Source organism: Pogona vitticeps, chromosome 2 (genome assembly GCF_051106095.1).
Source record: "Pogona vitticeps strain Pit_001003342236 chromosome 2, PviZW2.1, whole genome shotgun sequence".
NCBI lineage: Eukaryota > Metazoa > Chordata > Lepidosauria > Squamata > Agamidae > Pogona > Pogona vitticeps.
In genome coordinates this window covers 154790884-154798941 of record NC_135784.1, presented here as the reverse complement: position 1 = coordinate 154798941, position 8058 = coordinate 154790884, and the positions used below count along the sequence as shown (strand labels likewise).

Below are 8058 nucleotides of genomic sequence, written 5' to 3'. Positions count from 1 at the left end.
TGGCTCCAGATTCAGCCAAAATGATGCAAACTGCTAGACGTTGCACAGTTTAATCTGAAATGCCACACCACTAAGACATTCACATTGTGTTTTTATATATGATCTTTAAAAGGTGGAGTAAACAACCACAAGGGAGGAAAGCGAGATTATTCTGAAGTGATGAGTATCTGTTTCTCTGCATCTGGAAAAGATAACTGGTCTTTGTCACAATATAGGAGAAGAAATCCTTTTCATATGTATTGCCAGAAAGCATGTAACGTGAGAGGTAAGCTTAGGTATTATGAAGACTCATATAATTATAGACTTCAAAAGGAGCCTAATAGGCCAGCGAAGGAGTTTCATGGTCCTTGGCTTGAGAAATGACCCATCTTTTACTCTTAAAGCAACCATGAGAGATGGGTTTCTAAATTTATTTCGTGCAGGAAGGAAAGAGATCCCAGGGCCTCTTTGCACAGCTTATCTCTGCCAGTTCTTGAAAGTTCAGCCTCTCCATCAGTCAACCTGTTTTCTTCCTCCATCCTCTGTGGACAAGGTGAACAACTGTTTTCACTTCTGAGATACCTTTGAATAGATATCCTCTTTTGTCCAGGCTAAATATATCCCAGCACATTCAGAGCTTTTTCATAGAGCCCCTCCTGGGCTCAGGGTACATGCTAGTCTGAAACTAGGGGCACCACAGCAACTGCATTGATAGCCGAGTTGTCTGAGACCATCCGGTGAGAGGTGTGTCTCAATGAACCAATAGACTCAAGGTTCAAACAAAGGCCTTTGGTTAGCACAAGATGCTAGCTGCTGAATAAACTGTGATGTGACACAAGGAAAGGACAATTCCCCAGTGAGTTGCTGAAAAGCAAGCAGGCATCCAGGCAGAGTCTGAATACAGTATATGAAGATGGCAGACTCTAGGACACTGGTTCTTAACCTTGGGCTACTCAGGAGTTTTGGACTGCAACTCCCAGAAGCTTTCACCACCAACTGTGCTGGCCAGGGTTTCTGGGAGTTGCAGTTCAAAAACATCCGAGTAACAAAGGTTAAGAACCACTGCTCTAGGAGACCAATATTACCAGCCCCATCCATGTGAAATCAGAAGTGACCAATATGTGACTCCTAGCTGCAAACTAATATGTTTGGTTTTGAAAATAGATTTTCTGCTAAAACAAGCTGTGTGGCATGTGTTTTGTTTTAGAGAAGAACTATGCCTTCTGGAAGTGTGGGTCTTTAGTTTGGGTTCTGGAAACTTAGTCTGTTTCCTCTTTATTTACACAAAACAGCAATGCATGGAAGGATTTGTGTGTGGGGGTGGTGGTGTGGTGTGGTGTGGTGTGGGGGTGTGGTGTGTGTGTTTAGCTTTGACCCTTATGTTTTGTCACCTTCAAGCTTAGGCCCAACCATTTCCAAAGATGGAAAGAAGGGAAGGGGAGGCTTTGTGTGTAGACTTCATTGAGTTGGGGCTCACCCAGATCTGGATTCTAACAGGTCATGTTTTCATGGAAACCTGATTGTGCATATGTCTTTGCTTGAAGGCTTCCATTGTTGCAAAATTTTGATGTTTTGTATTTTTTTTTTGTAATATTCCTCTAGCTGCACAGCAGAATTGCAGGGATTTACAAAGCAGAATAACTTAAAGTTTCCAAGAGGAGTCCAGCCTTTTCTCATCAAGTGGCACTTACAGTTTCAATAATGCAGTCTGAGACATTAGTAAGAGAAGGAATAAAATATTTCATTACTTAAATTGAACAGATCAAACAGCAAACTGCAAACATAATTGTTTGCAGCAACAGACGTAGACAAAAGAAAAGGCAAGAACACAGACCAGATAGGCTGGGCTCTTTCAAAGGCAGAAAGGAATGATTTGTTAGTGCTGGAGAGATTGACAGTCATCCCAGCCCAGAAAGGCCTTTCCCATCCACACCTCCAGGAAGCATGTGAAGATGTACAAACTCCAACATCGGTGATCCAAATATCCATGCAAGCACATAGGCAGCAAGGGCAGAATTTGGAGGTGTCTTGCCAGGTCAGTGGCAGAGCCAAAGCGGTGGTCTCATATGCTCATTTGACATGCTTTGCTACTTGATGCAGCTATTGCATTAAAGGGGTTATGATCACATCAGGCCGTTTGTTTGCCAGTGGTACTATATCAATGTATCACTCTACAATCCCATTAATGTAAATAAGAGTTCTACTTCAGGCTTGTGGAATCTTCCTTGCTTTTTACTAGTTCTCTTGAGGACTTCAAATAGATATGTTATTTTTAAAAACGTTCTTGACTATAAATCCTATAATTTTCCATTCTAAGAGTTCATCCTTGCAGATTCACTCCTACAGACACCTGTGACTTATGGGGCAAAAGGCCAGCTGAAAAGGTTTTGTGGCTTAGCATAGGCATAGCTGTGGCTTAACTTCCTGTTCAGAAAGGAAGGTCCCCCGAGCACTGGAGAAGCTTCATTTCTGAACAGGAGACTAAGGCAGAGCTAGGCCTAGACTAACTGACAAAGCCTCCCCAACTAGGCCTTTTTTCCAAGTGAGCCAAATTTCGGTTTCTGCAGGCTTGAGTCTGTCGAGTGAAACTCTCAGAATGGAGGTTTATGGCATTTGTTGTCCAAGAAAGTGCCATGCTTATCTGCAAATTAGAATGTGGAAGTTCTGTCTGGAATAGCCTGACTTGACATGCAAGCTATGTGCCATATACAAAAATCACTTGAGAATGTTTAATTAATAGGCTGGATGGATTTTTATCAAATATGGAAAATATTTTGAGGGCTCCTCTGACTTCAAATATAAGCTATGTAGTGTATGCAAAAAAAGCACTTTTGGAGCACTTGGGGGCACATATTTTGTTGTCTACTGTCTTGTGAGGCATGTTATTTTAAAGTTTTTAATGAGATGAGTTGAGAACGTGACATTTTTTAAATGGAAGATGGGTCCCAATGTTCATTAGTAGCTGGGGGATTCTAGATGTTGTACTCCTTGGATAAGCTGAGTGAGTACCAAGATTGTGGGGCGGGAGGGATTGAAAGAGAACAGAGCAATAGAAAGAAAAAGAGGCAACAAGAATTAAGAGGGCAGAGGTGTGAGTTTTATACGCAATCACTGAAATTCTGTTTCTTAGTTTAGTAAGTCACACTAGAGTAGGCCCATTAAATCAGTGGGGATTGGGTGAGCCAACTCCTTCAAAAATCCCATTGACTCCAATTGGGCTACTTTGTTGTGATTTATTTTAGCAGAGTAAATTGTAACTTGAGCAGGCTGATTTGAATCAATGGAACATATAGAGTTGACTCAACCAGTCCTCATGAATTCAATGGGCGTACCCTAGTGCAATCTACCATGCTAAGCAACCAGATTTCAGCCAATGAATTTTAAAAAAAGGCAAAACTCACTCCATTGGCTAGTGGGTGGGAATGTGTGAGGTGTGTGGTTATACATTTTCTACTGTGGCTCCTTTACAGGAGCTGGACTTGATGATTCAAAGGGTACCTTCCAGCTCTACAGTTCTACAATGATGATAATGATAATCATTTCTCTCTCTCTCTCTCTCTCTCTCTCTCTCTGTCTCTCTCTCTCTCTCTCTCTCTCTCTCTCTCTCTCTCTCTCACACACACACACACACACACACACACACACACACACACACACACACACACACACACACAGAGTCTTCTGTTCTGCAATGGTCAACAGCAGTGACTACATTGGCAACCTGACTGCCATGACTCAACCTAGGGTTATTCTGCGACAGCGGTTCCCAGTTTTGGGTCCCCAGAGGTTTCTGGATTACAAATGCCAGAAATGATGGCCAACCCTGCTAGTGATGAAGGCTTCTTCTGAGAGTTTTAATCCAAGAACATCTGGGAACCCGCCACCATGGTCATGAGGAGGGGAAGTTGCCACCAGAAAGAAGCTGTTGGGAAATTAGTGAAAATTTCTGCCAAGTAGACTTTTATTTCTGAAAGACAGACAGACAGACAGACAGACAGACAGACAGACAGAAAGAAAGAAAGAAAGAAAGAAAGAAAGAAAGAAAGAAAGAAAGAAAGAAAGAAAGAAAGAAAGAAAGAAAGAAAGAAAATTGACTTCCACTTTCTTATGAGTGCTGTTTTTCACATTAAAAAGGCTTCTATTTTTGCTGCCTAAGGATACAGTTACATTGACAATAAGAACTACTTTTGAATTGGGTTTTGCACAATTAAAATCAATTTGAAAGGTCTCAACTACATGACACATAGTGAAGCCGGGGTTTTTGTTTGTTTGTTTTTACCACAAAGTGAGTTCTTTTGAAGAGGCTGGCAGAGTTATTTTAACTGAACACACATTTCTTGTTAGGTTGAAATGTTTCGCTACTCATCGAAGTAGCTTCTTCAGTTTGAGTAATCCATACTGTTGAGGATTACCTCACCCCGACATGCCTACGCCTGTGTTCTACTGTAAGAAACCAAAGGGGGAACAAGATCCTTCAGAAGGTGCTTAATGAAAGGATCAGACAGGTCCACTTCACCATAGACACTTTGAAACACAGAATAGATCGCCTTCACCAAGAACTACTTTCCACTCTACCCAAACCAACACTGGATGCAGTCCTAGATTTTCTCCACAAAGCACAACTGGCCCAGCACTTCAAAGGCAAAGAGAGGCAAACCAAGAAATTTGATACTCTTCTCTTCAGAAAACAGTCAACAGGGGAACTCAAGGAGAAGAAGGATGACAAGGGGACCACAGTGGAGGATACAAAGGACAAATGGGTGAAAAATCTCTCAGACAGGGAACTCACTCGGTCAGAGAGGGAAGTCTTAGCCAAAGGCCTAAATTTTGCCATCACACCCAAACAGATTCCAGTTGTGGACTTCATTACAGACGCAGAATCGGCTATCCAGAACAGCAGTCTACCAGTGGCAGAAGCTGAACAACTCTGGATGAAAGTTTCTGCAACACTTTCCAGTGCTCAACCGCCACCATCCAACCTCACCAAAGAAGCGCTCTGACATCTCTCAGCAGGGATGAAACCATCACCATACTGCATGTGGACAAAGGAAGATGCACTGTCGTCCTCAACAGTACGGATTACCATAGAAAAGTAAGCTCACTTTTGGAAGACCAACACAGATACAAAAAATTGAAGAAGGACCCCCACCAGCCTTTACAGGAGAAAAGCAATAGAATGCTTGAAACACTTGGACCATGCCATCGAGCGACCTACCATTGGTTGTGTCCTGTACCCCTGCCTTTATGGACTTCCCAAGATACACAAGGAAGGAGCCCCCCTCAGACGCATCAGCAGCAGCATAAACTCGGTAACATACACCATTGCTGAATACATCTTAGCACCATTAGTTGGACACTCGGACCACCACATTCACAACTCAGAGGAGTTTGTGTCCAAGATCAGGGAACTGAAACTAAATACAGTGGTGCCCCGCATGACGATGATAATCCGTTCCATAGAAATCGCTCTTTAGCGAAAACATCGTTTTGTGAAAACCATTTCCCCATTGGAATGCATTGAAACCCATTTAATGTGTTCCAGTGGGGAAAAATTGTTGTCGTTTTGCGAAGATTGCCCATAGGGAAGCCATTTTGCTAAGTGCCAATCAGCTGTTAAAATGGCTGCCCTGCGAAGCATCAGTCCGAAAACACCCGTTTTGCGAAGCGCCGATCAGTGTTAAAATCCTCATCTTGCAAGAAACGGTTTGCAAAGCAGGGACCCAAATATTGTCCAGCGGAAAGAGCCCATTGGAATCACTGTTTTGCAAATCAGTATAGTGATCACAAAACCTCATCATCATGCAGATTCGTCGTTTTGCGAGGTTGTCATCTAGCAAATTACCACTGCACTGATGAAACGATAGTATCCTTTGATGTCAAATCCCTCTTCACCAGCATTTCCACCCCCAATGCCATAACAACTGTAAAAAGGAGACTGGAAGAAGACAACAGCCTCTCCACCAGAAGCAGCCTCAACCCAGACCAGATATGCCTGCTCCTCTGGACCTGTGCCAGAGCACCACTTACTTCACCTACAGAGGGGACTTTGACAGACAGAAACATGGCTGTGCCATGGGTTCCCCCCAGTGTCGCCCATTGTTGCCAATTTATACTGCAGAAATGGGATTATCCCTCTCTTCCAGTCCTTTATCCTTCTTACAAGCCTATTGAGAAGAGGCGGAAGTGAAACCAATGTGGAGGATATTTCAGGAATCTCCTACCAACTCTCCTCAGACTGAAGAAGCCACTTGGATGAGTAGAGAAATGTTTCAACCTAACAAGAAGCCACTTAGATGAGTAGAGAAATGTTTCAACCTAACAAGAAAAAAAGTGTGGTTGCCATGACTCAACTTCCAGAGAACCTCACCTGGATGACCAAGGATCTTCACAGATAACACACACTTTTGAAATCAGTTCTTTATTAATCACTTCAGGCAATATGAACACTCTATATGTATTAAATACTGCCTTTCTGCAGGGTTGTGGGTTTTGGGTGGCAAGGACATTGCTGTCTATCCATCTCAAGTAATGTCATTATGTTGCTATGTCACTTAAAATGTGTTTTTTTTTTTAAAAAAAAAAAGTTAGAGAAATGCATGCATTCCAAAGGGCTGAAATACTGCACATCATTGAAAACCAGCAGGAAAGAAAAGGTTGCAATCATTGGCCATAACTGAAGATATCTTTTAAATGTTTCAGAGTACCCTCATTCTCAGGGCTGTTTAATAATTCCTTTGGTGATATTTTTGAGTTTACCATAGTATCATTGGATTGCCAAGGTTTGTGGTCTCTTTCTGTTACACAACTGACCATCCACAGCTTTCCTGGATGCCCAAACTTTTTGAGCTCAGAAAAATCCTGCAGGAGGAGTCACTGTATGGCATGCTCCTCTGCATTTTAATTGAAGTGCTGAAAGTTGAGGTCACCAGCTGCCTCAGCGATATGTAGTGAAAGACAAGGCATGCACAGCCCCTCATCAACCACCTCACAGGATAGCCAAGCACAATCTGATAATTTGTTTCAAGTTTCTCCTCCTTTGAAATTCTTTTCAAAGGCCAATTCTCTTCAGTGAAATTGAGCAATCATGGTTGAAGTTCTTATGAGGGAAAAATTTCAACATAGCACTCTTCAAGTGACAATGCTGTACAGTGGCTACCTTGTAGATGTACTTCTGTGCAGCTTCTGTGGAACTAACATACTTCAATCTGGTGCAGGTAGAATTAAAAGGGAAACACAACTGTGATACCAACACCCTGCTACCACTAATTTGGATCAGAACCACAGTGCTACAAAAAGAAATGGATCACCCCTTTCCTTGAGGCAGTTTCCTGATTTAACTCATTGCCCAACAGCTGCTGTGTACCTTTGGAAGAATTACAGGAGGTGTGATAATAGACCTCACACCATCTCATTCAGCTGGTCCTTCATACTTTTCATTCTGCTTATTACAAGTTTAAACATGCTGTGGGTTTCCTATTAGATTTCTCTAAATGGAACTATCACTGTGTGCATTGCCTAAAGGTAGTATCTTCCCAGCATATTACACTTGATAAAGAGTTTAAACAGTCAAGGATATTACGGCAATATGTCTCCATGGGAGCTAATTTGTACAAGACCACTCTGGAAGATCCAGAATGGGAAGGGGGATCAAAGAGTGCTAAGGGTCATCTCACCCAGCAATGGCTAAAGATGACACCATATAGGAATAAAAGATGAGATACTTCTGTTTTTGAGTGATAAAAATATATGAAGCTAAGTAAGTCGACACACTCGTCACTTGAGGAACGGTAAAATACAAGCATTTACCTAAATTCATTTAATATGTTTTAGCTCACATGTAGACTTTACCTGTAAGGGGAAGATATAGAGTGCCCAGCTGCAAAGATGCAGCTGATGTAAATGACACACACTTCTGCAAGGGGCAATGTGTGGAGGGTCAAGAGACTGCCCTGTCTTGAATGCAAAGTAATCTATATCTCTGTACATGCTGTTGGACTACAACTCCCATCATCCTCTCACCACGGGTTGTACAGACTGATGGGAAGTATACTCCAACGAGATCTGAAGGTCTATAGGACC

The 8058-nt window shown here is 42.3% G+C and overlaps 1 pseudogene; it reads left to right on the top strand.

The window, feature by feature from the left end:
- Window positions 1–3670: 3670 nt before the first annotated feature.
- LOC110075097 (uncharacterized) lies at window positions 3671–6166 on the top strand (annotated as a pseudogene).
- Window positions 6167–8058: the final 1892 nt, after the last annotated feature.